The 19,068-nt window shown below is 45.1% G+C and overlaps 1 protein-coding gene across 2 annotated transcripts in view; it reads left to right on the top strand.

Annotated features, from left to right (window-relative positions):
- The first annotated feature begins 979 nt into the window (after window positions 1–979).
- Znf592 (zinc finger protein 592) overlaps window positions 980–19,068 on the top strand; it is a 51,235-nt gene continuing 33,146 nt past the window's right edge. For both annotated transcript variants that reach the window (XM_028754809.1, XM_028754808.1), the window contains exons 1-2: window positions 980–1,028; window positions 16,951–17,056. The gene's annotated coding sequence lies outside the window, so the exon portion shown is untranslated. The remainder of the gene's footprint in view (window positions 1,029–16,950; window positions 17,057–19,068) is intronic.

Here is a 19,068-nt window from a genome sequence, read left to right on the forward strand (position 1 = left end):
AGGTCCTAGCTGAGTGTCAGTTCCGGCCCTTTTGCAAAGTGCGGGTTCTTTCCTGGTTTCTTCAGAAAGAATCTGTTCACGCTTAGCAATCCTGCCTGGCACCAGAACAGGCCTGCCAGTTCCCACACTCCCTGCTGCCTTAATATTGCGTACTCAGGTACTCCAGATTCTTGGAAAGTCCTGCGGGTCAACCTCGTAATTTTTTTGTACGCCTCTCCGAGTTCTTCCCCTGCAGTCACAGCTTCCCTGGTAAGCCCGCGAATTGCCAGTCCACTCTGAGAGGTTATCCGTCCCCTCCCCCCAGCCCACTCTCCGAGCGTCCCTCGGCTCCCCCAGAGGCAACACGTCTGAGCGCCCCGCGCCTGCAAGCATGTCCTTAGATCTGCGACGATCGGCCATTTAAGGCGCACCTGAGTGCCCAGGCCCACTCCACTCCTGCTTCCTTTCACTTAACAGCGGTGACTAGGCCCGGCTCGCCCAGGTCTAAGCGAAGACGACTTCTTCCGAGCTCCCGAGGTGCTCGGCGTCCGGTCGGCCCACAGCCGCGAAGGTACAACTCGTCCCTCAGGCAGGCGGCCTGGGCCGCACCGAGGCCTCAGAGGCGCGTCAGAGCTTCACAGGCCCGGGCGGCGGGAGCCAGCCCAGGTCGGAGTCCCAGTCGAGCCCAGCGCTGCGCCGTCCCCGCCTCGCCCCTCCCCGCAGTCAGCGTAGCCAGGGTCGCGCCAGCCGGAGGCGAGAGGCGAGAGGCGAGAGGCGGAAGGCGCGGGGCCGGGCCGGGCCGGGCCGGGCCGGGGCCGCTCCTCAGCCGCACCGCCCTGGCCGGTGCCCAGGCCCGAGTCGCTTTCCGCCCGCCCTTCCCACCCGCGGCCTCAGCTAGGTCCCGCCGCCAGCCCGGCTCCCGCCCCCGCTCCGCCCCCGGAGCCGCAGCCCCGCCCGCCACCGCCGTCGCCATGTTGTGGCTCCCGCAGCCGGCGCTGGGGACGCGCGCGGCCGAGCCCCGGGCCTGCCGCTGCCGCCGCCGCCGCCAGGTAAGCGCCCCCCGCCGCCCGGACAGGGCGAGGCCACCACCTGGGCCGCTCCAGCTCGGGCACGGGAGTCTGAGGAGAGCGGGCTCTGTCCGCGCCACGGCCCGGCCCTGCAGCCTGGTAGACCCTGCCCGCCGCCCCAGGCGGCAGCCACTTCCCCCGACCGCCGCCAGGCGGGCCCTGGCCACCACCCTACCCCGCCCCCGGCCCGGACCCCTTCCGCCGCCGCCGCCCGCCGAATCGGGGCGGCCCGGGCACTCCGCTGTCGTCCCGCGCGCGACAGGCGTCCGTCCGCCGAGCCCCCGGCCCGGGCAAGGATAACGGTGCACTTCACCCTGCTGGGACGCCCTGTCAGCTCCACGGTCCCCGCCGCGCGAGGACCTGGCGCCGTCACCGGGCAGACGCTTGGAACGTCGGCCCTCCTCGGCGCCCCTCAGTCTCCCCTCAGCCTCGCCCAAGTTCTGACCCCGGGGGGGGGATCCTTCTCCCGGGGCAGACAGGTTTTCCTCGTCCAGAGTTGGGGTTCTTAGGGGGGTGACCAGGCCTGTTGATCAGGGTTGACTTATTTCTCTGTGGAGACTCTTCCTGCCAGCCGAGGGGCTAGGGGGGTAAAGGCTCCGTGTGACCCGGGGGAAGACCGGAGAGCGTCTGCTGGACAGATGGCCTCCTGGCCTTGAATCAGCTTTTGTGAGGGGGAGGGGTCCGTATGACCTTAGGTATGCTTGCTCTTGAGAACCGTAGGATTATTGGAGGTGGTCAGGGGTTTTTAACTCTTTTTATGAGCAGGCTAGAGGTGACATTAAAAGTCCAGGCTTGGGATAACCTACAGGCCCACCCAGGGAGCATGTTTTGCATCCAGGACAAGCCTAGATAGTTTCTGCTTTAGGAGAGTGGGACTTGGTGGGTAAAATGGGTTTGGACCAGGGTTTGCCTGTGGCCTGTGTTCCTATAGGACCTAGAGTGTGCTTGTGTCAGGTGTACACTGGCTGAGCACACAATGTGCTTGGTCCGATGGGTGCTGAGTGGGATTTCAGAGGTCTGTTTGCTAAACTGACAGGTACATTACACTGTGAAAGGGAAGGGAAGCCTGCTGCTAATCTTTTCATTTTTATTATTTTTATTTATTTTGTGGACCATTTCTGCTTCTCCACTGAAGATGGCTTTGGTTCATTACCCCTCCCCCATCTCCACTTTTAAACAGCTTGGCCACCAAGCTCCAGTCTTGAACCTCCTCAGTAGTTGGGACTTCAGGCAACTATGCCTGACAGTAAACATTTTTTTTTTTTTCTGAGTATTTGTAGTATGTGCCATGACAGAACTAGGTTTTGGACATACTGTGTCAATCAGACAAGACATCTCTATTTTAGTGTTGGAGATCTTGGCCTAAGACAAAGTCCAGTAATAAGAAAATATTTGTCAACAAATATGTTTTCCACGTGGCAAACATTGAAAACGAACTGCCCTTGTAGAGTTTTTCTTCTAATGGTGAGAAGACAATAAGTACAGGGTCTAATAAACATGCAGTATGTTACAGAGCACCAAATACTAAGGAGGGAAGGGGAAAAGAAAAAGAATCTGAGGTAAAGGGGGTGGCAGGGTTTTGTTTTTTTTTTTTGTTTTTGTTTTTTTTTCTTTTTGGTTTTTCGAGACAGGGTTTCTCTGTATAGTACTGGCTGTCCTGGAACTCACTCTGTAGACCAGGCTGGCCTCGAACTCAGAAATCCGCCTGCCTCTGCCTCCCAAGTGCTAGGATTAAAGGCGTGCGCCACCACTGCCCGGCCAGGTTTTTGTTTTATTCTTTGTATATACGGTTTAACTATGTCTTCCTGACTGGCCTATCTAGACTAGATCTTCCTGCCTCAGCCTCTTGAATGCTGGGATAACTAGAATGCTGGCACTCTTGGGCTCAGTGAGGATTTAGTTAATGTTACAATGGCAGAGGCCCTAAGAAGCCTCTCCCCCCACCCCACCCCCTCTGTGTGTGTGTGTGTGTGTGTGTGTGTGTGTGTTTCAGGTTGGTTTGTTTTTTTGCAGTGGGGGAAATCGATCCTCTGGCCTTACCCCCTTGCTAAGCACAGACTCTGCCTTTGAGTCCTAACCCCAGATGAGTTTTTAGAACAATGCTCTGAAGGAAATGGCAACATAAAATTTATAAACTCTAATGAGTTCAAGAGGGGAAAAAAAAAGATGAGGAAAGAGAGAGAATGATTTGAGTTGGGGGCTTAGGGGCGCCTTTCCTGAAGAAGCACCACACATCAGGTCACGACCCTAAGAAGCCTTAAGTGGTGACCATGTGGGGAACAGCACTCAGTTTGGCAACTTGGAGGAAGTGAAAGAGGTTTGTGGGGCTGGAGGAAGAAAGAGAGGGGAGAGGGGAGATAAAAGCCTGTGAAGAGCTGGGCCTGTCTGATCACCCAGGTCTAGGGGGACACTTTCCCTCTTTAGTTGGAATTGTACCTTAGGGTAATTAGGAGTATTTGCATTTTATAAGGCCTCTGGTCCCAGCTCTGTTCTGACTTAGACAAGGCAAAGATTTCTTCTCTGTTTAAAAGATCTCAAGTATAGGAGACATCCTGGCATCCTGTTCTCTGTAAGATAGATCTTTACAGCTTTTAGGAAGGGAAAATGAAGCAGCATTTCTGAGTGCTGGGTGGGAGAACCGATGCAAATGGTTTTTGTGTATATTACCTTTCGACTCTGTACACCCTCGGAGACAAGGTACTCATGTCCATTTTCCTAGGAAACAAGTCCAGAAGGTGAAGTGATGTGTCTACAGCGCAGTTGTAACATGGCTGAATTTAAACCCTGTCCACCTGATTCCAGTGCTTTCTTCCTTTGGAGTTACACTATAGGACTTTACTTCTTTTTAAATTTATTTTCATTTTAGGTGCACTAGTGTTTAACCTGCATGTATGTCTGTGTGAGGGTGTCAAATCTTGAAGTTAAAAGATGTATTGTGAGCTGCCTTGTGGGTGCTGGGAATTAAACCGAGGTCCTTTGGAAGAACAGTCAGTGCTCTTACTGAGCCATCTCCAACTCCAGGACTTTACATTTTACTCTTGACACTTGTTAACCATAGACTTAAACCATCTAACCTTCCTGTGCCCCAGTTTCTTTATTTTCAATGCAATGTATGTATTTCACAGAGGTATGCAGATCAAATTGAACTATAGAATGCATGTGTTCAAATGTTAGTTTCCAGAACTTAAAAAAAAAAAAAAGCTACTTCTTAGCTATATTGTGACTATTTTGGAAAAGATTAAATAGATGAATCAGTTTTGTTTTGTTTCAAGACAGGGTTTCTTGTTGTAGCTCTGGTTGGCCTCGAACTCAAGAAATCCGACTGCCTCTGCTTCCCAAGTGCTGTGATTAAAGTTGAGCGCCACCACTCTTTGTGATAATTCAGTTATTGAATTTCGTATAACTAGTTCCTTTTTCTCTTTTCTCTTAATGCCAATGCTGTGCTTCATAAGATCAATTATTTTGTAAAAAAAAAACCTACTTTATGTAGGTTTTTAAAAAAGATTTATTTATTGTATGTATATGAGTACACTCTCAGTGTCTTCAGACACAGCAGAAGAGGGCATTTGATCTCATTACAGATGGTTGTGAGCTACCATGTGGTTGCTGGGAGCTGAACTCAGAACCTCTGGAAGTGCAGTCAGTGCTCTTAACCGCTGAGCCATCTCTCCAGCAGCCCCCTAGATCAGTCATTTAACATTGACATCTCATTTTGTGTTTTGAATCTATGCTAGAACTTACAAGGTGAGAACTGTTAGATAGATAACATTTACTTTTCAGTAGAATATCTAAGAAAAATCAATTATTTTAACAGTGGTTTATAATTTCTGTTTAAATTCTCGGATACAGTGGTGGTTAATGAGATATTGGGAACAAATTGTGGTAGCCCGGGCCTGTAATCCTGGCACCTGGAGGGTAGAGGAAGGAGGAATGAAGATCAGGAGCTCAGCTACATACAGTGTTTGAAGCCAGCCTGGGATACATGAGGTTCTAAAAATGCTTGGGGAGAAAAGAGAAGGCTCCAGCAGAGCAGAGGTGACTTCTGAACTGGGTCTTGGAGGAGGAATGAGAGTTTTGCAGGTTAGTAAGATCGTGAAGGACATTCTAGGTAAAGTGCCCTGAACATGAAAGCTTGCAGCTATTAGAGACCTCTTTGGAGATAAAAATAGGGCTATACGAGAGACAAGAAGTTTGTATTTTATTTGCAAGCTATAGTGAAGTGTCAGAGAATATTAGATACATCACATACATTTCATGATTGGTGTTGTAGCTGGAGAGCAACCATCTCTGTCAGCCTGGGACAGCTTTGTCTTTTTAGAATCCTGGGTTTCAGTATCTGTTCCTAGCTTTGAGACTAGAGCTTGAGTTTAGTAAGATTTTCAGCTGATTCAAGTCAGGGAGACGGACTCGTTAAGAAAACGTGGACTGGGGAGACTGGAGAGTAAACTGAACTACTCACTGAGGATGAAAGTGGAACTGTAGAAGGACAGATGTCTCTGCCCTCTGGCTAGTGCTCCCCGCTCGCTTCCCTTTTTGCTTAGGGCTAGGGCAGCTGATGAACTCCCTCCACCATTCCCGTTTACTTCTCTCAGGCTTCATGGACGTGAACTGTCTTTCTACGTTAGCCTTTCTTCGAGCTCTGTGCTCTGTGCAGTTGATAATAGTTATTGACAGAGTGAACAGTGCTGTATTACTGGGATGCAGTCCTCCACTTAGGAAACTTAGGAAAGAGGAAGAATAGCTTTAAAAATGACATATTGACAAGTTCTGGGTAATACCGAGTTTGAGGCTATATGACAGATCTTTTCTTAGCCAAAAAAGAAAAATAAATAAATACATTTTAGAAAAAAAGGACATATCCCAAGAGATGTTCTTCTCTCTAGGCTAACAGAGAAAGTATATGCACATTCTGCATGGTGTGGGTAGTTTTGGGCTACGTAGCAGTATGGGCAGATGCATTAGAGTTAGTTCTTCAGAAAGTAACCCAGGCTGTAGAATTGTTTCTTCTTTCTTTTCTTTCTTCTTCCTTTTTTTTTTTTTTGTTGTTGTTGTTGTTGTTTTTTGAGACAGAGTTTCTCTGTGTAGTCCTGGCTGTCCTGGAACTCACTCTGTAGACCAGGCTGTCTTCAAACTCAGAAATCCTCCTGCCTCTGCCTCCCAAGTGCTGGGATTAAAGGCGTGCGCCACCACCGCCTGGCTTGAATTTTTTTCTTTTTTAAAACTCTAAAATTTGGGGCTTCAGAGAGGGCTGAGCAGTTAAGGACACGTAGTGTTTCAGTCGAGGCCCTGAGCTCAGTCTCCTTACCCGTGTGAGACTAGGAGACTCAGCGCCTGTGGCCCCAGCTCTGCAGCTCCAGCAGACCCGGTGGGCTACCCGAACTCAGGTCTCCACACCTATGCTTGGATATATGAATATACACACACCACACATGCTTAAAACGCTTTAAAAATCTCTAAAATTATATATACATATAAAGAATGAGATATGCAGATGGATACAAAGGAAGTAAAGCTTGCTGATAAATCCTATATTCAGAACTATCTAACATCTATCTACTTACTAGGTTTTTTGTTTGTTTGTTTGTTTGTTGGTTTTTGGGGTTTTTTTTTGAGACAGTTTTTCCTGTGTAGCACTGGCTGTCCTGGAACTTACTTTGTAAAGGAGGCTAGCCTTGAACTAATCCTCCTGCCTCCCAAATGCTTAGGTGCTAGAAACCAGGCTTGGGTCACCACACCCAGTTCATTATTTGACATTTGATTGTTGTTATTTGCTGTGCCGTGGGTTGAAGCTAGACCCTTCGTGTGTGAGAAACCAGTGTTTACCACCGAGCTTCACTTCCAGCCCGTTTGGGGTTTGCATTAGACATTTTATTTACATCTCTATTTTTATATGTGTGTGTGTTTAACTCTTCCCTTTCTTATAAAAATAGGAACATTATGAATGGTAAAGAATTGTGAGAATTGTTGTGTAGGAGGTAGAATAGTTGCATGTCCCTAAAATCTATGTCTTTCTATTTGTGGGCATCTACTCTGTTGCTTGCTCTAGAAATGTAGGATGTAATATTCATTAGGTCATTACATTTAAGAAATGCTTTTCTCTTTTCTGACAAATTTGCTTTTATTTTGACAGTAGAAAAGCATACTTTGATATAATTTATCCAATGCATAGTTTTATGCATCCTAGAAAAGTAAATGACTGAATTTCAAGTTTGATGTTGCCATCAGTGTTTGGATTATCCTACTATGTGACTTTAGCTAAGTCCTTTTACCATCTGCGGGTCATAATCTGCAGGTGTTCTTTCAAGAGGCAATAGTGGCCCCTCATTCTGATTACATACTCCAGTAGACAAGACAGGATGTACTGTCTGTGGCTGTGAAAAGATTCACAAGGTTGAATGAAGAGGGGTGAATATGTGTGTGTGTGGCCAGGAGCCAAGCGACTCCCTGTCTCAAGTCAATATGTGTGTGAAGTCCACATGGCTTTAGCCTGCATTTAGTTTTAAAACCTCCAGAGTTATTGGGGCTCCTGAAAGATTCTGAAACTTTAAAACGTTTGCTGAATTTTATTTTAATTTTTTGAGGGAAGAGTATCTATCTCTACATAGCCCTGGCTGTCCTAAAACTCATGTAGACCAGGCTACCCTTACACTCAGAGATCTGTCTCTGCCTTCCACCTGCTGAGATTAAAGGTATGGGCTACCATATCTGGCTTTTATTTTTTTAACTGAAAAGTTTTTGAGTAGTCCAGAAGTAGCTCTAAGGATCTTTCACAAAAATAGACTCATCCAAAGAAGGCAAGGGCTGCACCAAGCCTAACTTGCATGCTGGTGTCCCCCACTGGAGAACAGTTGTCTATGAGGTATTGCCTCTGAGTGGAATATGTAGTTTTTCAATTTTATGGTTTGTATTTTTTCCTATCATTTGAATTTTATAAAGACTTTAATATCTTCATGAAAATATAATAAGTACTCAGTAGGTCTATTTTCATTTTGGAGACAAACACTAACGGTTGTACAGAAAAAACTGAAACTGTGCTGTGTCTTTATAAAAGAAGTACGATGTTGGAATTGACTGCATCTCCTGGGCTGCCCTGAAGGGAAATGCTTTTAGATGTGCATTGAGATGACTTGCCTTGTCAGTCAGTAGGCGAGCACCTCTGATTGGAATAGTTCTTGAATCCAGAGAGCCTGGTATAGTGAGTAGAGTGTGAGCCTAACATGGGGCTCTTTTGGGGGGGTTCATGGAGGTGGTGGTGGAGGATCTTGTAGTCTAGTATAGCTTCAACTCAAAATCATTCTGCTTCAGCCTCTTGAGTCCTGGGATTACAGATTAACCTGGAACTCTAAAATCTCAAGCCTCCCCCACCCCCCTACTGCTAGAATTACAGGCAGGCACCACCACACACAGTTACCCAGTTTGGATTGATTGATTGATTGATTCCTTCCTTCCTTCCTTCCTTCCTTCCTTCCTTCCTTCCTTCCTTCCTTCCTTCCTTCCTTCCTTCCTTCCTTCCTTTGTTTTTTGAGACAGAGTTTCTCAGTGTAGCTCTGGCTGTCCTGGAATTGTGGAGACAGACACTGAAGGCCTTGTGGAAGTCTGTAGACCAGGCTGGCCTAGAACTCAAGAGATCACATGCCGCCGGGCGGTGGTGGCGCACGCCTTTAATCCCAGCACTTGGGAGGCAGAGGCAGGCGGATTTCTGAGTTCGAGAGTTCGAGGCTAGCCTGGTCTACAGAGTGAGTTCCAGGACAGCCAGGGCTACTCAGAGAAACCCTGTCTCGAAAAACCAAAAAAAAAAAAAAAAAAAGAGATCACATGCCTCTGTCTCCTGAGTGCACCACCACCCCTGGCTTGAGTGTTTTCTTATGAAAGCTACTAAAGAAATCAGTTTGTTTCTGATGGTGGTCTGGTTTCCACTATGGTCTGGGCTCTCTTCTGTTTAGGCTCCTGGGCTCACTCTCCTTTTCCCATATCCACATGGAAGATGCCAGAAATCTTGAAGGTACAGAGTCTTGGAGTGTAAGAGACTGCAAAGGAAGAGAGTTAGATCCGTGTATAAGTTTAGCATGTATTCCTAGGATTTATGCCTTTCTGGAGGCTTTTAGGCCTTTTGGGTGAGGTGGGACTGTCTCTTCTTTATGTCTGTGGATGCAGGGATATGTTGCCTACACTATCTGAGTGGGAGCCAGTGGAGCTGGTTGTGGCTTCATGTTTATACCCTTGTTTGCTGAAGTTTACAACATTCTACTTTCTGCCAATTCAGTTTATCAAGTCAGAGGTGTTAACTTGTACAAGGCAAAGGGCAAAGTAAGACTGTAGCAATCCGTTTAGAAAATGTGGGTTGGTCGTAACTACAACCTATCCTATCCCAAAGTCTGAAAACAAAGCTAAGCCCCAGCTTTGTCATTCCAGAGGAGAGAGAAGCCCAGGAATGGGCACCAAGCAGCTGTTGAGATTGTTCTGGAAAAGAAGGGCTCTCTGTCTTAGCCTTGTGTGTGTGTGTGTTTGGGGTTTTTTTTTTTTTTTTTGAGACAGAGTCAATCTATATAGTCCTGGCTGGCTTGGAACTTGCTATGTAGAGCAGGCTGGCCTTAAACTTATAAGAGATCCAGATCTGTCTGCCTCTGCTTCTTTGTGCTGGAATTAAAACTTGTACTGCATACCTGGTAAGGTTTTTATCTTTTTTTTTTTTTCTTTTCGAGACAGGGTTTCTCTGTGTAGCCCTGGCTGTCCTGGAACTCACTCTGTAGACCAGGCTGGCCTTGAACTCAGAAATCCACCTGCCTCTGCCTCCTAAGTGCTGGGCTTAAAGGTGTGCACCACCGCTGCCCGGCCCTGCTAAGTCTTTTAATGAATGAATTGATTGATTAATTGATTGGTTTTTGAGACAGGGTCTCTCATAGCCTGGGCTGGTCTCAAATCTCTCTGCAGTTTACACCCGTCTTGACTGTGTGACTCTTGCCTCTGTGCTGCCGTTGTGCACATACATCACATGCCCAGCTCCTTGGTTATTTACTTTGAGACTAAGTTTCACCATGTAGTCCCAGTGCAACTCTGGCCATCCTTGAATTCAAAGTCCTCCTGCCGCAGCCTCCTCCGATCCTAGTATCAGGGTGAGCCATTATACCTAGCACAAGAATAGTTTATACTTGCATTTAAAGTTCTGTGTAGCTTTCTTTGCACCTGCACATCATTGCTAGGCAGTGTATAGTGAAGTGTGAAAGAGTTACCGATGGCCCAGCCCAGAGCACCGTGCTTCATAGGACATAAGGAATCATGTGGGTGGATGAACTTTGATGTTTAGGAGCTCTTTCACTGCAAGCAGTTACAGCACACTTTACTTCTAGACCATAAGTTTCTTGAGTGGGCTTTTCTTTCTGAAGGTGGTGGTTATGTGCCACTCATTTGAGGTGGCTGGGGCTACCTCTTGGGACTATCTCTGGCACCCAAAATAGAGTGACACCATTTGGAAGGAAATGGTGGCAGTCATATAATTTCATTTTTCATTACTTACTCCCCTACCACACCCAACTTTAATTGGTTTTGGTGCTGGGGATTTAATCCGTGGCCTTTTGGACATTAGGGTAGCACTCTATCACTGAGCTACATTACTCAGTCACCTGTCTCCACTGACCCTGTACTCTTAGAGAGGGAGCCCCACCCACAAAACAAGAGCCCAATTCATTGCATGCCATGCTTTTTATATGCCATTACTTTTGCATTTTTTTTCTTTTTTTCTTTTTTTTGGGTTTTTCGAGACAGGGTTTCTCTGTGTAGCCGTGGCTGTCCTGGAACTCACTCTGTAGACCAGGCTGGCCTCGAACTCAGAAATTCGCCTGCCTCTGCCTCCCAAGTGCTGGGATTAAAGGTGTGCGCCACCACTGCCTGGCTTCCTCACCTTCTTAATTAGTTTATTTTATGGGTGTTTTGCCTGTACTGCCCTACATGCATGCGGTACCAGAAGGGGGTGTTAGATCCACCGCCCCCCACCCAGGAGGTGGTGTAGGGTGGAACTGGATTTCATATGGTTATGAGCTGCTATCTGGGATCTGGGAATTGAGCCTGCATCCTCTAGAAAAGCAGTCAGTGCTCTCATCTACTGAGCCATCTTCTGGCCCCTAAAAGAAACTTTTTGATTTTGGTGTTTGAGATAGAGTCTCCTGTAGTGCAGGTTAGCCTTGAACTTTCTATGTAGCTAAGGCTGGCCTTCAATTCCAGATTCTTCTGCTTCTACCTTCAAGTGCTAGGATTATAGTTTCCTGAACATGGACAGGAACAGTCTGTTTTGAAGCAAAGTCTTGCACATAGTGGGTGCCTAATGTAGGAAATACTTGGCTAGAAACTTCCCTGGCTATCAGATGTTACAGTCCCTAGTTTTTTATTTGTTTGCTTGCTTGCTTTTTTGTGAGACAAGGTTTCTCTTTGTAGCCTGGCAGTCTTGGAACTAACTCTGTAGACCAGGCTGGCTTCAAACTCAGAGATCCACTTGCCTCTGACTCCCAAATTCTGGGATTAAAGGTGTGCACCAGCACTGCCTCACTGTCCTAGGCTTTTAAGCTACCTTTTTTTCCTGATACCAGGCCTATCTGGTACTCTGTTGTCTGAGTCAAAGGGTAAAGTGTATTTGATATTCGATATGAAGGCTTTTGAATAGAGGTGGAATTTGATTATTTTTCCACCCCACTCCGTTTTTAATAAATGTTCATTTAAAAGAATTTGAAATTATTTAAGGAGAAAACAGATCTCTCATAAAATATAGACTATATCATCCCTTGCCCAATTCCTAGGGGCTGGAGGGTGGCTCAGTGGTTAAGAGTGCATATTGCAGAGAACCAGCACCTGTGGTGAGTGACTCACAAACACTTAAAATTCCAGCTCCAGACCATACGATACCTTTTCTGGCTTCCTCAGGTACCTGTACACATGTGCACCTACCTACACACAGACACCTACACATACACATAATTCAAAATAAAATAATGTTAAAAGCAGTAGTCTTTGCAGTGGCCTTTCTTCATCTACTTCCTGTTCATCCATTCCCTCTGTCCCTGCTTCAGGACTTTTCTGTTAGTTCATCTACCTAAAACCTCTTCTTGTTTACAGTGCTCTTCCATTTGTTTTAGATTTCTGATTCCCTCCAATTTCTGATTTGGGAGTAGGACCTACAGTTGAGAAAGGCTTTCCGATTCCCTGTCATGAACCAGTGTCTCTTTCCTCAAGCTTACTGCAGCCTTCTTGCCTTTCTCCTGAGTATTAGGGTTACGCTCATGAACTACCACAACTGGCAATATTATTGAAGAATGAATGTCTGTGCACATGTATGCAGTGTACATACGATGTAGAGCGGGTGGGAGTAGAGTTGGAAGATGAAAAGAAGGAAGAAGAGATGTTCTGAGGAGAATGAACTCACTCTTGGTAGGAGGAGATCGTTGAACATGATTTAGTCTAGTTAGTCTCCAGTCTCGTCTCTTACTAGTGAGGTAACAGGGAAGGCAGCGCTAGGTGTTTTGAGGAGGTGAAGCAGCAGCTGCTGCAATACCAGATCAGAGGACTTGGTCTAGGTCTAGATTCTGAAACTTCTGGAAAGCCTCACCTTGGTAGAATCTGAGGTGATAGGCAGAAAGAAACTATTTTAGGTGTGTTTTGTTTGAGTTTAGTAAATCACGTGTTGATATAGTTTTGAGGGGAATAGTCTCAGAGTCACACAAAGTGATGACATAGGGAAAGACCAGAGGTGGTCAGGTATGAGACAACAGGTCAGAAGGCAGACTTGGGAGGGAACAAATGGGCTCCAGGATGACAGGGTGATATCTGCTGCCTAGCCACTGACAAAGGCTCTTAGTGCCCCAACCTTCAGCATCTCCATGGTGTCAAGTTTCGAAGCAGTTGAAGTGTAAAGAGGCAGTAGGAAGCAGAGACTGTCTTAGGTAGATGGGTGGTGGTGAGTAGGGTCGTCCTCAGTGGTCTTCTCTCTGACTGCTACCCTAGAGAAGAGGCTGTTCTTTCTTTCTGTTCTGCTGAAAGCACTTTGCTGCCTGATGGAGCAGTCCTTTTTCTTATGGCTCTAGGTACACTAGGGTGCTATCCGAAATTCATTTGCTCCATCACCTCCTTTCAACTTCATTTTCTGTCTCTATGGCTCTGTTTCTCAGGACAGATTAGCTGACTCACACGCCTGTTAAAGGGATTAACTTGACTAGAAATACTTATTTCTAAATAGTTTGTTTCATTAGGCTTTTTTTTTTTTTAAATAGAGTCTCTGCATTACAGGCTGCTTTCAAATTTAGAAGCCCCCCTGCCTCAGGCTCCTGAGTCCAAGTCATGGTTTAACGTTGGTGGTTCTGATGAGCAGATTGGCTATATACCAGGCACTATTCTAAGCACTGGGAACATAGCAGAAAAACATGATTAAAATCTTCCCTTTATAGAACTTATTTCCTAGAAATTTAGGGACTTATCGTCAATAAACAAGAAAGTACTGACTCTGAGAGGTAGTGAGGAGTATAAAAAGGAAAATAAAGTAGATGTGGTGGGGAAGTTGCTTTAAGGAGACAGATATCTGTCTTTGATACTGGATATTGAATGTGGGGTCTCCCACTTACCAGACAAAGTCCATACTACTGAGCTACATCTCCAGTTTCGGTTTCTTTTTTAGTTATTTTATGTATATGGATATTTTGTCTGTGTATATGTTTAAGCACTGTATATGAGCCTGATGCCTACAGAGGCCAGAAGATGGGATTGGATCTCCTAGAGTTGGAGGTATAGATGGTTGTGAGCCACAATGTGGGTGCTTGAATTTGGATCCTCTGGGAGAGTAGCCAGTGCTCTTAATCACCGAGCCATCTCTCCAGTCCCTCAGTTTCTTATTTTAATTAATTAATTTTTTTTTGAGACAGGGTTTCTTTGTGTTGTCCTGGGACTCTGCTCTGTAGATCAGGCTGGTGTCAAACTCAGAGATGTGCCTGCCTCTGCCTCCTTGAGCACTAGGATCAAAGGTGTGTGCCACACTGCCCATCGGGTTTCTTTTTTAAAATGGAGAAGTTAGGGCTGGTGAGATGGCTCAGTGGGTAAGAAAGCTTGCAGACAAATCTAATGACCTGAGTTTCATTCCTGAGTTTCATTCCTGGGATCCACATGGTAGAAAGAGACAGCTGACTCCCAGCTATCCTACTCAGACCTCCACTTATATCCTCTCTCTCTCCTTCTCTCCCTCCCCCGCCCCCAACACACACACAGTGAAATTGGATGGGTGGGCGGGTGGGTGGGTGGGTGAATGAGAAGCCAAGCATAACATTCAGGAGGCTGAGGCAAAAGAAATGGAGATCAGCCTGGGCCATTAAAGAGAAACTGTTTTAAAGTAAAATATAAGAACATCAGAGAACTCTCACTGATGAAAGATAGATGATGGTGAACTGAATGTGCAAGTGTCTAAGGAAAGGGTGCCCAGCATGGAGAAAAAAGCAAACGGAAACACCTCGTAGGTCAGAGTTCTTAAGACAGGAAGGTATGAGTACAGGGGCCCCCCTTAGAGACTGTGGCACAATTGGTCTGAGCTGAAGTCAGGAGTTCATCTAGGGTGAGAATTATTGATTAAGGGTTAGATAAGCCCTTTCTTAGCACTGAATAGAGATCCAGTGGTTCGTACACTGGATGAAGCACCGGTGGTTAGTGAGAGCAGGCGCTGTAAGGAAGGCCTTAGGTCAGGGACTCTCTTGTCAGGGATGCTGGGAATCTTTCAGGTAACAAAAATTCTTTTCAATTTGTATACTTTTTCTGATCTGATTACCTCACCTCTGGACCTCTGTTTATTTGTAGAGTGGCTTAAATATAATGAGTTCCTGGAATCTCTTGACAGGCTTTTTTGTTTCTAATGTAAAAAAAAAAAGCCTCGGGGCTGGAGAGATGGCTCAGCGGTTAAGAGCACTGACTGCTCTTCCAGAGGTCCTGAGTTCAAATCCCAGCAACCACATGGTGGCTCACAACCACCCATAACGAGATTCGATGCCCTCTTCTGGTGTATCTGAAGACAGCTACAGTGTACTCATAAAAAAAATAAATAAACAAATCTTTAAAAAAAAAAGCCTCTAATCTAGAAAGATATGTTAGAACAATGTTTTCTAATCCTGGTCTTACAACACTAAGGTGTGTCATAATTATGACAAGAGCTATAGTCAATGTCTCAATATCAAACTGAAGGAAAATTTATGGTATATTGGGAAGTGGGAAAATGACTAAAAGCTTCAGAGCTTTTAGTACAAGAGCATCTTGGTCTTGGAAGCAGGCAGGAGCTTGATAGCTTTGAGTGCTAGTTGTGGTTCACCTACTGCTGAGTTTCTTGTATGGTGAGGGTAGAGGTCTTAAATCAAACTCAAAGTCTGATTTCAGTGACTTGGGAGAGACAGCCAGCCTGGGTCAGTAAAGCTTTGAGTCTGTTAGCCCCTTCTCTGCAGCCAGATTGTTTATTCACACCAGAGACTCTCTGGTTAGTAGGCCAGAGCCCCATGGCTGGAGACACTAAGGTTCTCTTTCAGTGAATAACCAGGTACATTCAGAACTTATTCACCACTGGACAATAGACCTAGTACCTACTCATACCTCTTTAACTCTCAGCCTCTGGCTTTGGTTCTCATTTTGATGTTACACTTTCTTTTAGTTGGTGTTTTGTTTGTTTGAGACAGCAAAGGGCAGAAGGAGCATAAGTAAAGATTAAAGGAATAGCCAGGCATAGTGGTGCATGCCTTTAATCCTAGCACTTGAGAGGCAGAGGTAGGAGGATCTCTGTGAGTTTGAGGCTAGCCTGGTTACTTAGCAACTTCCAGGACAGCCAGGAAGAAAACAAAAAAAAGAAATTAAAGAGAAGTTAAATCCTTTTCCTTCCTCTTTTTTCTGTTGTGGATTGCCTTGATGTTGTTTGTATTCTGATGTTAATTATGCTTCCTCAAGAGGGATTCTCCCCCCCCCCCCACACACACACACAACCCCAAACCTACATTCCATTATGTACTCAAGTGATCTTATGTGAACCTTTTCTCCATTTTTAACTGACCAATTAAAGGCTAGAGCCTGTGATTGGGCAGTGGAGGAGAAAAGTGAAGGTCTTAGGGAGTGGGGGCCGGTGGAGAGAAAAGAGAAGGAAGATCAAACAAAACCATGTGGCTAGGAGAAACTACAAGTCGCAAAGAGGAATAAGTTTGTATAGTGTTAGATCTGTTTATCTAGATAAATATAACTAGTTTATATTTTTTAATACAGGCTTATTGGGGTTGGAAAATACTGTTACATTTTTACCCTCTAGACAGATGTGTTTTATTAAAAAGAAAACAAAAAACCAACAAGAGCAACAAAACCCTTTTTTTTTTTTTTTTTTTTTTTTTTTTGCTTTTTTGTTTTTGTATTTTTTTCGAGACAGGGTTTCTCTGTGTAGCCCTGGCTGTCCTGGAACTCACTCTGTAGACCAGGCTGGCCTCGAACTCAGAAATCCGCCTGCCTCTGCCTCCCAAGTGCTGGGATTACAGGCGTGCGCCACCACCGCCCAGCTCGAAACAAAACCCTTTAAAAAGAAAACATGATTAAATTTGGTGGTGATTCAAGTTCTTATACCTTTCAAGAAAGGTAAAGGATATAGGCAGCTACAGGCAGTTCTTGGTAGCAAGTAAGATTTACACAAGCTCTCCTAATGATTGTCACCACCGTCCTGGGCTGGGTAGAGGATAGCAGGTCTGGGGATGGAGGTTGGGCCTTTGTCGGACCAGCTTTGCATTTAGAGGCTTTCCTCACGGTTGTACTTACTTCTACTGGGATAGTTGTTACTAGTTAACTAGTTTCCCTAAGTTCTTTCCATACTTTTAACATTTATCTTTAAACCCATTTACAAAGCATTTTGTTTTTCTTCTTTCCATAGGTGGTGAATGGACTCTAGACCATGTGCCTAGGTAGTTTTTCCTTTCTCCACAGCTCTACTTCCCCAGCAACGCTCACCACACCCTTGTTTTGAGAACTTCGCTAAGGTATGATATCCAGGTTGACCTGAGCTGACCTTGAAGAGCTGAATTTGGCTACAAGAGCACTTTTATTGTTTGTTGTTTTTTGCTTTGGTGGTAAAATACTACAAAGTCTCCTGATTTTAAGTGTATAGTGGCATTAAGTAATTTCCAGTCATGCAGCCTTCACCACTGTCCATCACCCAGCTCTGTTCCATTGGACAATGCCCTGTTCTCCCTACGCTTTCAGCAACCTTCATTCTACTTTCTCTCTGGATTTGCCTGCTTTAGGGATGCCATGTAAATAGAATCACTCAATATTTGTCTTTCTATATTGCCACTAATACCATGTCTTCAAGGTTTGTTCATATTGTGGTGTGTCTGAATCTTCTTGTCTTCCCCCACTCCTTCCCTCCTCCTTTCCTTTCTGTAGTGATATGAATAGAAACAAGATTGCCTCCATGCTAGGCAAGCGTTCTAACACTGAGTTAAGTCCCTAACGTCTGTCCTTTTCAGGCTGAATACCATTCCATTTTTTAATATTTGGCATTTTGTTTATCAGTTCATTTGCTGATAGATGCTTGAGTTGCTCTACTTTTGGATATTGTAAATGTGGCTGCTATGAACGAACATGTAAACATTTTGAGGCCTTGGGATGAGAAGGGGGGGGACAAGGAGGGAGGGAGAGGAAATGAGTGTGTTTATTTTGAGGCAGGATCTTGCTGTATAGCCTAAGCTAGCCTTGAACTTGACTTTCCTGCTTTAGCCCCTTGAATAGTGTGACATTAAAGGTCTGTATTTTCATGCTTGGCTCATATGCCTAGAAATGGATTTCTGGGTCATTTGCTATTCTTTTAAATTTTTTTTGAGGAATTTTCCATAGTTGCAATACCATTCATTCATTCATTCATTCATTCAGTTTTTCAAGATAGTTTCTCTGCATAGCCTGGCTGTCCCGGAACTACCTCTGTAGACCAGGCTGGCGTCAAAATCAGAGATTTCCGCCTCTGCCTCCTGAGTGTTGAGATCAAAGATGGGCCACCATCCAGTAGCAATTTTATATTCGTTCTAGCAACGCACAAGGATTCCAATTTCACACATTTTTACCAAGGGTTGTTATTTTCTGTTTATTATTATTACAATCTATCCTGATGAGTGTAATTTTCAGGCTTATGTAGTGTGACCCATGGAGCCCACTAAGCAAGGGACTGTTTTCTTGAAACTTAAGTGCTGTAGAAAATAATTTGGTTAAAAACAGCATTCAGTTAATGGCCAATCTTGCTTCGTTTGTGCCCTCCCTGATCTCAGTCTCCTGTTTTTGTTACTTTTGAGGCAAATCCCGTATATCATATCATTATATCTGTAAGTGTTTCACTATATGTCTTTGAAAAAATAAGAAAGATAAGGGCTTTTTCCCCCCTTTTTTGAGATAGTGTTTTACTATTTTACTAAGGCTAGCTTCAAGCTCCTGGGTTCAAGTAGTGTTCTTGCCTCAGTTTCCTTAGTAGCTGGGACTGCAGGGTTCATGTCTAGGCATCCAGCTAACATAAGGACCCTTACCATTCCATTTTGTCTGATGATAGAAAGGTACACAGTGATATTCTATTGGACATATTTTCTGGTATTTAGAACAGTGGTTCTCAACCTTCCTAATGCTGTGACGCTTAAATACAGTTCCTCATGTTGTTGTGACCTCAACCATAAAATGATTTTCATTGCTACTCCATAACTATAATTTTGCTATTGTTATGAATCAATGTAAATATCTGATATGCAGGATTTATGATATGGGACGTGTGTGAAAGGGTTGTTCAAATCCCAAAGGAATTGGGCCCCACAGGTTGAAAACCACTGCCTTAGAACAACAGGAACATTACGGCGGGCATACTGGTGAATACAGCTGGCTGGTGTTGGTGAGAGGCTCCCTTAGCTGGGGACGCTTTGCTGCAGATTAAGGTTAGAATAGAGGCTGACTGCCCTTAGGGCTGGGCAGTTATGGTGAGAGACCATCTAGGTCTCTGGAGAGAAGAGAGGTGACG

Source organism: Grammomys surdaster, unplaced genomic scaffold (assembly GCF_004785775.1).
Source record: "Grammomys surdaster isolate TR1022 unplaced genomic scaffold, NIH_TR_1.0 126036, whole genome shotgun sequence".
Taxonomy (NCBI): domain Eukaryota; kingdom Metazoa; phylum Chordata; class Mammalia; order Rodentia; family Muridae; genus Grammomys; species Grammomys surdaster.